This window comes from Salmo salar, chromosome ssa11 (genome assembly GCF_905237065.1).
Source record: "Salmo salar chromosome ssa11, Ssal_v3.1, whole genome shotgun sequence".
NCBI classification, from domain to species: domain Eukaryota; kingdom Metazoa; phylum Chordata; class Actinopteri; order Salmoniformes; family Salmonidae; genus Salmo; species Salmo salar.
Genome location: NC_059452.1, coordinates 4,320,328 through 4,330,722, shown reverse-complemented (window position 1 = coordinate 4,330,722; position 10,395 = coordinate 4,320,328). Strand labels below are relative to the sequence as shown.

The following is a 10,395-nucleotide window of genomic DNA, read 5'->3' as shown; positions in this document are numbered from 1 at the left end:
ATAAGAGCTCATATGTCATGGCTCACTTGACTTTACGAGAATATACCTAATTTTTATTTTGAGCTGTGTCATCTTCTTGGAGCTGGGGGAGGAAAGAAAAATAATGATTAATACATTTGTGTTACAGTTAGCATACAGTGTACATTGAAGGCATATCTCACCTCCCTCTCAAGTTTTTTTATTTCAAGGTCCAGTTTCCTAATTGTCCTCTTTTTTATTTCGGACTCCAGTGCAAGATTTTCCATCTTTTTCTGCTTGTACTGAATGTCTATGTCTGCCAGTTCTATTTGGCGCCGGAGGTGGTTGCCATACAACTTTCTGATAGCTTGTGAGCTCTGTGAACACAATACAATTAGCGCAGCTGGAATTTGGCAGGATGTGGTGTCCTTTTATTAATACGCACTATGTTGCCAGGCTGGTTTTCCCACTGTATAGCATCTGGGTCCTGTAAAAGAAATTAGATTTTTTGATTTTGATGAGGACTCCTCACCATTGTAGAGTAAATAGTACTTTCACAGTCTTAACATGATACCTCATGCCTTCTGGAATCCAGAGAGATGGTCTCCTCCTCATCATCGTCTCCATCATGTGCTGTTGCTGCTGCACTGGGGCCTTCACCCTATCACATTTAATCGGATTCATATTGAAGCTAGTAGACAAGACATGCCAGGCCTACAGTATGCCTTTGATGGAGTACTCACTGGATCAGCATCGTCTGGTGCTTGTGCTGGTGGCTCTAACAGGAACACAGTGCTGCCAGACACTGCAAGGCAATAGGTAAACCAAAGTCAGACAGTCCAAATTGATTCAATATGAATGTGGTTGTATCCCATGTAGAGATGGAAGGACATACCTTGAATGAAGCGGGTGGCATCTTGGGAGGAACCTATGCTCGTCTCTTTCCCCCAGGGATCCCCTCTAAGACGGGCCTGCCTTTATTTAGCTCCAAGGCCATGTCCTCTGCTGGGGTAAGGTCAGCCTTTGGTGACCCACCACCCGTGCCTTGTCTGTGGGTATTCTTTTTCACTGCTAAAACAGTACAGACAATGTGTGAGCAGGCACCTTCTGGGTACAATATATGCTTGTGCTTTGTTAAATATTAGTCAGGGACCATACCATTCTGCAGAATGTTCTTGTATTTGATTTTGACCTGCTGCCATGTCCGTTTTGGCCCGTTCATGTTTAATCTACACACACACACACACACACACACATTTAATGGAGTCACACTGCAAAAAATTACTTGGTATTTTTGTCTTGTTTTCAGTAAAAATATAAAAAAATCTATCATAGCTTTATACAGTGTGATGGAGTTACTTTACACAATTTCACTCATATCTGCAGTGCATTTCAATAAAAAATTTAACCGTTTCATAATTACAGTACAACTGCATTTTTGGAGATGTGAATTAAATATTTGAATTGTAATTGTGATGTTTCAGCGGAGCGGTGACTGTGTAATTGTGCACTACTTACGCATTCAGGCGGTCTGCAATACTTTGCCACGCTTTTTCTCTTTGCTTTATCACTGTGGCGGTGTTGCCTTTCTTCTTAATTATATATTTTACCTCCTCGTATGCCTCCATGAGGATTTGTGCTTCCGACGGGGAAAAGTACGCGGCTCTAGTTGCCATGGTAAATCAGTTAATCTGTGATCTGTGGCGGGGTCTATTTGAGTGAGCCGTGAGCGCGCACCTATCCAGGATTGGTTTCACCTGGCTTAATGAATCCGTGTCTGCTCATCCTGGCTTGGTCTTTGTGCAACCAATTAAGCCTGGACGCACATGTTTTGGCTTCATTGAGCTCAGCTGAGTCATTTATCCCGGATGTCTTAATTCTACTTTTGTGCAACAGGCCCCAGGCCATGTCCAGACTTGCTTGGTGACCTCAAGTACCTTCAATAATGGCTGTACTAGAGAATGTGGCAACGGATTCAGTTCCCCGATGGGGAGGAAGGAGTAGGCTGTCCTTGTAAATAAGAATTTGTTTTTAACTGATTCCATATGTGTTATTTCATAGTTGTGATGTCTTCACTATTATTCTACAAAGTAGAAAATAGTAAAAATTAAGAAAAATCCTGGAATGAGTAGGTGTGTCCAAACTTTTGACTGGTACTTGCTAAAGTAATTTGATTATTATGGCGTTTCTACCTCAAGTGTCACGGCTGTCGAAAGGAGCAGACCAAAGTGCAGCGTGGTTGTAGCTCCACATTTTATTTAATCCGTGAAACTTTGCAATACATAAGTAACTGAATTGACAAAACAACAAACCGTGATGCAGAGAGAAACAAACACTACTCAAAATATAATAACCAACAAAACCCAGGAAGAAAAACCCCAACTTAAATATGATCTCCAATTAGAGACAATGAGGACCAGCTGCCTCCAATTGGAGATCAACCCCAAAAACAACAACATAGAAATAGAAAACTAGAACTAAACATAGATATAGAAAACAGAAAAAAACACACAAAACACCCCCTGTCACGCCCTGACCTACTCTACCATAGAAAATAACATATTACTATGGTCGGGACGTGACACCAAGAAAAAAAAAAAAAACTCTGGGTGTCTGTTAGGATGGAACAGAAGGAAAAGGCTGTCCTTATAAATAAGAATTTGACTTGCCTAGTTAAATAAAGGTTACACTAAGAGCATAACATTTCTGCACCCTCATCTTTTTATTCTAGTCGAACCAATACCCAAAAGGAGATTAAGTGAAAATAAAAATCGAATTGATTTATCAAGACCAGTCCCCATGCTTGTCTCAGAGCAGCGCAAAACAGTGCTAAAATAGTTGTAGGCTTTTGCTTCAAATCCTATTGCTCCTAACTTCAATATGCTTTTTAAATAAATAAGACCTACAGCACTTTTAACAGCACATTATTCAACACTAGTGAGACTCATGTCGCCTACAGTATATCGAAAAATATGACGTGAGTCTCCGCCAATAATTTCATATAGAGGATTGGAGGATTATAAATTAAAACCAAAAGCCACCTCATGGATCTCCCGGTGGCAGCCGGCACGGGTATCGAACCTGCATCAGCCAGTTAAGTTAATTTATATAGGTCTCGCTACAAAGAAATTGACTCCAATTAAGCCCTCTTGTTGTTTGTAAAGTCAAATTAAAATGAAGATTAATGTTGAAATGAATTTCTCGACTGGTGTAGGTTTCCTCCATCTGTTGGTGTGCAACACTTGTATAACAAGTTAGCTATATTGTCAGCACCAGCCACTGTTCACCCTCTATGGATTGCGCTGCGGTTGCTGCCAGTTGATTTGTTTTTATTTAACCTTTATTTAACTAAGCAGGTCAGGTAAGAACAAACCCGGATGACGCTGGGCCAATTGTGCGCCGCCCAATGGCACTCCCAATCACGGTCAGTTGTGATACAGCCTGTATTCGAACCAGGCAAGGTGTGAAAAACTCCCCTCCCCAACTTGCAACAAATAATTTATTTCAACCTTTACTGAGGCATTAATGCCTCGTGCACTGAGATGCAGTGCCTTAGAAAGGTTGAAATAAATTATTTGTTGCAAGTTGGGGAGGGGAGTTTTTCACACCTTGCTGCAATGGCTATTAGACAATTCTTTAGTAAATGTTGAATAGTTTATTGTTCAACTAATAGCTCATCCCAGAAACATTGTTTGCAGAATTCACAGCCTGCTACAGTATGCTTGTGAAAAACAAAATGCCTCCAACTGTCGAAACACAGAATATCTAAGGGGCTTTTATATAATTTTAATGCGGGGTTAATAATAACAATACTTTTTCCCTTTCCATTTTTTAAATAGCTTGGATCGTTACTCCATCTCGTTCCTCGCCCTCTTCCACGCGTCATTCTCCACCTGAGTGGCTCGGTTGTGGGCGTGCTGGCAGGATATGGCAGCACTTTCGGTTGTGCATCAAAAATTCAGCATAGCAAGTTTCTGGTTATTCACAGGCAAATAGTAATATGCTCTAAACCGCTCTGGCGACAAACAAACTTTGTTGCCCTGTTTTCAATCGTCCACATGGCTGGGTGAACCCAAGTAAGTAAATATATTTCGAAAAACAATGTATTATTAGCTACAGTAACTAGCTACAGTGCATTTTAAATCAAATGAGCTGCTAATGTTTACATACTGTATAGATAGCTAGCTAAGTTAATTACATTTGACCACCTACCTAACTTCATACTAGATAGCTATTGTGATATATTTAACACTGTAAAATACATGTGTAGGTAGCAAGCTAACAGCCATGGAGGAGGGTGAAAGGATAGCAGGCCCAGCTGTCAAAGTGAGAAAGTAGGCTATTCTGGATAGAGCAGGTAGTTCCAGTCCTTAGAAGTGAGGACAGAGGACATCATACTCAGTGCTGTCTAATTTGAGTGTAATGAAGTCTATTTATTGTGAGGTTTTCTGTCCTCAGATACAGAGAACTGTGAAAGCCTGTCTACAGATTAAGAAGTCCCAATGAAGAGCAGCGGTTCTCAGTCCTGGTCCTGGGGACTCAAAGGGGTGCACATTTTAGTTTTTACCTAAGCACTACACAGCTGATTCAAATGATCAAGTCATCATCAAGCTTCAAGTGGTATTTATGTATTAATTTGTGACGCTATCCTTGATATGATCCTGCTATTGTCACATGCTACACATGCACATGTATCTATCTATCCAATGTTATCATGATTTGTTATAAGGGATATTATACTTTAGTAATTCACAATGATCTGGTAATGTAAAAGTCTAATAATGACAGTACCTTCTATTGTTTGTCCTCATGTGTCTGTTTTTCAGCATAAAGTTAGACACCAAGGGAGACTACACACACACAGTTTCCTGTTGAACACAGCCTCTTTAACTACCGTATTTTCTCAATAACAGTCTCTCTCCTTCACTTAATCCGTCTCCCCCTTCTCCCTAAATCCTCTAGGGTATATCAGCTATGTTGGTGAACCCCTCCCACATCTGAACTAACTGACACAGAGAGCAGAGCATGATCTTGGTGAGAGATCACTTGGTCGGGTCAACAGGAAGTATTATTAAAGAGATGCTTTACATTGAAATACAGATAGAGATGTAGTAGTCCCAGAGTTAATGATCCAAGTTCAGTTTTGCATTTCACCTGATGATTATGATGACTGACTGTGATAGAATAAAAAAATACTAAGCTTAATCATGCTCTCTCTCTATCCATCTGTTTCTCGTCTGCAGGTATGTTTTGATATGAGAGAGGAAGCCAGTCCCGTCATCGCCACCTCACCTGCTCTTAAGATAACCTTCCGGCCAACTGGGGGCCCAAGGCTGGCTAGGACACTATGTAATTGTGATGAACTGAGAGAATATTAGGGTAGCACTGTAATTCATTATGCTGTCTTCCCTGCTCCTCTGCTCTTACCTCTTTCCCTTCCTGTCTTCTACACCTCTCTCCCCACCTCTTTTTTTCATTTTTTTATAATGCACACCATATGTGCATTGAAGTACATATTGAACTTGTATTTATAATATAATATTACAATTATAATATTTATAATGCATGTATTATGTATTATTAACACCTGGATCATGAACTTTCAATAAAGTGTTTCACATTCTCCACTGGTTGAAATTAAGTATCTCATTGAAATACTACACCTATCCTGTGTCCTCAGATTAATGCAGATGAAGGGAGTTAGATATGCATAGGAAGCGTAGTGTACAGCTTTATTTTTCTGTATATATGAATTACAAATCAGTCTTTACTTAAATCATGTTTCTAGTCTATTGCATACTTACAATGTGTAATCATTGATGTTCCAGGAGCAGGAGTGGTAAACACTGTTGAAGTGTATAATTGTAATACATACATGCAGACACAGCATCATTCAAAGAATGGAGTTTGATACACCTGGTATTGGATATGACTGAAAAAGGATGTCTCACAGAGATTCATACCTGAACTGCACCTTTTCTTGCCAAGGAAGAGTACATGATCAGTGAATATATTCAATGTACAGGCTATAATGTGGGGATCTCATGTGTGGTAATAACTACATGTATGTAGGACTTGCATCCTTGGCACAATAAAGTTATTATATTCTACTCAGTCCATAGGCTTCATTAATGCCATTCAGACTTAAAGTCAATACAACAACTATGATAGCTGAGGTTCATAGATAGGTTCTGAACTAATATTCATACCAAACGTTTTAGGGTCCATACACAGATCGGCTACATACTGTAGCTAGCTACACACCCATAGGCATACAGTTATTTTTATCCTCCACTACTCAATAAGCAAGTAAATAGTTAGCTAGCTATGTTACTTCAGCTGCGTTGCATGGCAAATATAAGCAAGGCGAACTTATTTAATTTTACATTCAATTTGCAGTAAATGCTTTAGCTATATAGATTTTTTGCATCCACTGTTTCACAAGATGACAGAATGGTTTGCTGGTTTTCTCAGGAGTCCCTAAAACATTAAACAACACGAATTACAATTTCATACTCATGTCATAACACTAGCTAGCTAGCTGGCTATTTTCGTAAGGATTTTCGGATTTTCGTAATTTTGTCTCTATCAGTAACTAACATATTCCTCTCAATTGTAATTTTTTTTGCTTGACTCGTTATGATGTTATAATTACTTACATTTGCTCCCACCGTAATGTTTTGTCAGCCATTTCTGCTGAAGAAAGTCACCAGCGATGGGTGGCTCGCGTCAAATTCGTCATTGGAACCACTCGATATGATTGGTCATATAAAAACCTTGGGACCCAAATGCATAATGAGTGCTCTAACTCTCCCTTGCGGTGGTCTGGAGCAATGAAGCCGTGATGCTGGGTACCTCTAAGTCCCGCGGTGTAAGCTTGCAACATATAAAGGCGGAACCACTGTATATTGTCGTTCTGCTTGTTTGATAACTCTGCAGAGATTGTAGCGGGACTTATTGTACTTATTTGTGTCCTCAGCCGTAGCCTCAGGGTTGGCTGCGATAGCCCTGTGTTCCATAGCCCTGTCCTTTAGTTTTCCGCCAACCTCTGTGCTAATCCAGAACTTTTGATCGGGGAAGCAGCTAAACTCCCTAACGTCAGCAATGCATTTCCTAATGAAGCCGGAGAAGGAGGTGGTTAGCTCGTTGATGCTATCGGTGAAGTCCCAGAACACATTCCAGTCAGCGCTAGCAAAGCAGTTCTGTAGCATAGCTACTGATTCAGATAATCATTTCTCTATGGAGAATGTCACGGGTACTTCCTATTTGAGCTTCATCTTGTAGACAGGAAGCAAGAGTATAGAGCCATGATCTGATTTGCTGAAGGGAGAACACCATCAGGCCCCATTGCAGAGTGGTAAACACCCCAATGCACCCTACTACCCCCCATGCCAGAACAGCTATGCAGAAGTGGCACGAAGAATAGAGCACCTTGCCGCAGCCGATCTGAAGCAGATAAGGCATCTGCTGAAAATAATCAGCCAAAAAAAAGATGAATTCCTTTTTGTTATTATCAGAAATATACAGTTGAAGTCGAAAGTTTACATACACTTACCGTAAATTCCGGACTATAAGCTGCAACTTTTTTCCCAGGCTTTGAACCTCGCGGCTTAAACAATGACGTGGCTAATATATGGATTTTACCCGCTTTCAATTTTTTTTAATCCAAAAAAACACATTGTGTGACGTGTTCAGTTTTTTGACAGCATGAAGCTTTCATTAGACCAATGAAATTGCCGAACGGGTTAAGATCAAACAACTTTTTTGTTTACTGTTTAGATTAAATCGAGCGCTCTTAAACTTCCCATCATTCTGATTACGGTAGTTATTTTGTCACCCTCATCATGGCAAAGACACAGAGAAATGCATATGATGCAACTTTCAAGTTGAAGGCGATTGATCTGGCTGTTGGAAAGGGAAATAGAGCTGCTGCACGGGAGTTTGGTCTTAATAAGTCGATGATAAGACGTTGGAAACAGCAGCGTGAGGAATTGACTCAGTGCAAAAAGACAAATAAAGTTTACTGCTATTTTTACATTTTTTGTTACAAGCCATGTTTCGTTAAAGCTTATTTATTTTTGTTACAAGCCGTGTTTCGTAAAAGCCTATTTATTTTTGTTACAAGCCGTGTTTCGTTAAAGCCTGTGTAAAGTTCATTTGTTTCAATGTACCGGTAGGCACCTGCGGCTTATTTATGTTCAAAATAATATATTTTTTTTAATTCAGTGGGTGCGGCTTATATTCAGGTGCGCTTAATAGTCCGGAAATTACGGTAGGTTGGAGTCATTAAAACTCGTTTTTAAACCACTCCACAAAGTTCTTGTTAACAAACTACAGTATTGGCAAGTCGGCTAGGACATCTACAGTATGCATGGCAAGTATTTTTTACAACAATTGTTTACAGACAGATTATTTCATTTATAATTCCCTGTATCACAATTCCAGTAGGTCAGAAGTTTACATACACTAAGTTGACTGTGCTTTTAAACAGCTTGGAAAATTCCAGAAAATTATGTCATGGCTTTAGAATTTTCTGACAGGCTAATTTACATAATTTGAGTCAATTGTAGGTGTACCTGTGGATGTATTTCAAGGCCTACCTTCAAACTCAGTGCCTCTTTGCTTGACATCATGGGAAAATCAAAAGAAATCAGCCAAGACCTCAGAGAAAATGGTACACCTCCACAAGTCTGGTTCATCCTTGTGAGCAATTTCCAAATGCCTGAAGGTACCGCGTTCATCTGCACAAACAATAGTACGCAATAATAAACACCATGGGACCATGCAGCAGTCATACCGCTCAGGAAGGAGACGCATTCTGTCTCCTAGAGATGAACGTACTTTGGTGCGAAAAGTGCAAATCAATCCCAGAACAACAGCAAAGATGCTGGAGGAAACAGGTACAAAAGTATCTATATCCACAGTAAAATGAGTCCAATATCGACATAACCTGAAAGACCGCTCAGCAAGGAAGAAGCAAGCCACTGCTCCAAAACTGCCATAAAAAAGCCAGACTACAGTTTGCAACTACACATGGGGACAAATTTACATTTACATTTACATTTACATTTAAGTCATTTAACAGACGCTCTTATCCAGAGCGACTTACAAATTGGTGCATTCACCTTATAATATCCAGTGGAACAACCACTTTACAATAGTGCATCTAAATCTTTTAAGGGGGGGGGTTAGAAGGATTACTTTATCCTATCCCAGGTATTCCTTGAAGAGGTGGGGTTTCAGGTGTCTCCGGAAGGTGGTGATTGACTCCGCTGTCCTGGCGTCGTGAGGGAGCTTGTTCCACCATTGGGGTGCCAGAGCAGCGAACAGTTTTGACTGGGCTGAGCGGGAACTGTGCTTCCTCAGAGGTAGGGAGGCGAGCAGGCCAGAGGTGGATGAACGGAGTGCCCTTGTTTGGGTGTAGGGCCTGATCAGAGCCTGAAGGTACGGAGGTGCCGTTCCCCTCACATCATACTTTTTTGGAGAAATGTCCTCTGGTCTGATGAAACAAAATATAACTTTTTGTCCATAATGACCATCGTTATGTTTGGAGGAAAACGGGGGAGGCAAGCAAGCCGAAGAACACCATCACAAACGTGAAGCACGGGAGTGGCAGCATCATGTTGTGGGGGTGCTTTGCTGCAGGAGGGACTGGTGCACTTCACAAAATAGATGGCATCATGAGGGAAGAAAATTATGTGGATATATTGAAGCAACATCTCAAGACATCAGACAGGAATTTAAAGCTTGGTCGCAAATGGGTCTTCCAAATGGACAATGACCCCAAGCATAGTTCCAAAGTTGTGGCAAAATGGCTTAAGGACAACAAAGTCAAGGTATTGGAGTGGCCATTACATAGCCCTGACCTCAATCCTATAGAAAATGGGCAGAATGTGGGCAGAACTGAAAAAGTGTGTGCGAGCAAGGAGGCCTACAACCTGACTCAGTTACACCAGCTCTGTCAGGAGGAATGGGCCAAAATTCCCCCAACTTATTGTGGGAAGCTTGTGGAAGGCTACCCAAAACGTTTGACCCAAGTTAAATAATTTAAAGGCAATGCTACCAAATACTAATTGAGTGTATGTAAACTTCTGACCCACTTGAAATGTGATGAAAGAAATAAAAGCTGAAATAAATCATTGTCTCTACTATTTCACATTCTTAAAATAAAGTGGTGATCCTAACTGACCTAAGACCAGGAATTTTTACTAGGATTAAATGTCAGGAATTGTGAAAAACTGAGTTTAAATGCATTTAGCTAAGTTGAATGTAAACTTCCGACTTCAACTGTACCTTTAAATAGTAAAACCAGAGAAACAGATCATTTTGCTGTGATCTGTATTCAGACGCCTGGACTTTTCTCACATTTTGTTACGTTACATCCTTATTCTAAAAGTGATTCAATTCAATTTTGACATCATCGATCTAAACACAATA

The 10,395-nt window shown here is 40.3% G+C and overlaps 1 long non-coding RNA gene across 2 annotated transcripts; it reads left to right on the top strand.

Moving 5' to 3' along the window:
• The first annotated feature begins 3,841 nt into the window (after positions 1–3,841).
• Positions 3,842–5,671, top strand: LOC106562030 (uncharacterized). 2 transcript variants are annotated; one of them, XR_006757495.1, is made up of 4 exons: positions 3,842–4,034; positions 4,417–4,578; positions 4,921–4,992; positions 5,202–5,671. It is a non-coding gene; the product is annotated as an uncharacterized lncRNA (long non-coding RNA). The 2 variants fall into 2 exon arrangements; XR_001318957.2 differs by having other exon boundaries at positions 4,417–4,505; positions 5,202–5,670.
• Positions 5,672–10,395: the final 4,724 nt, after the last annotated feature.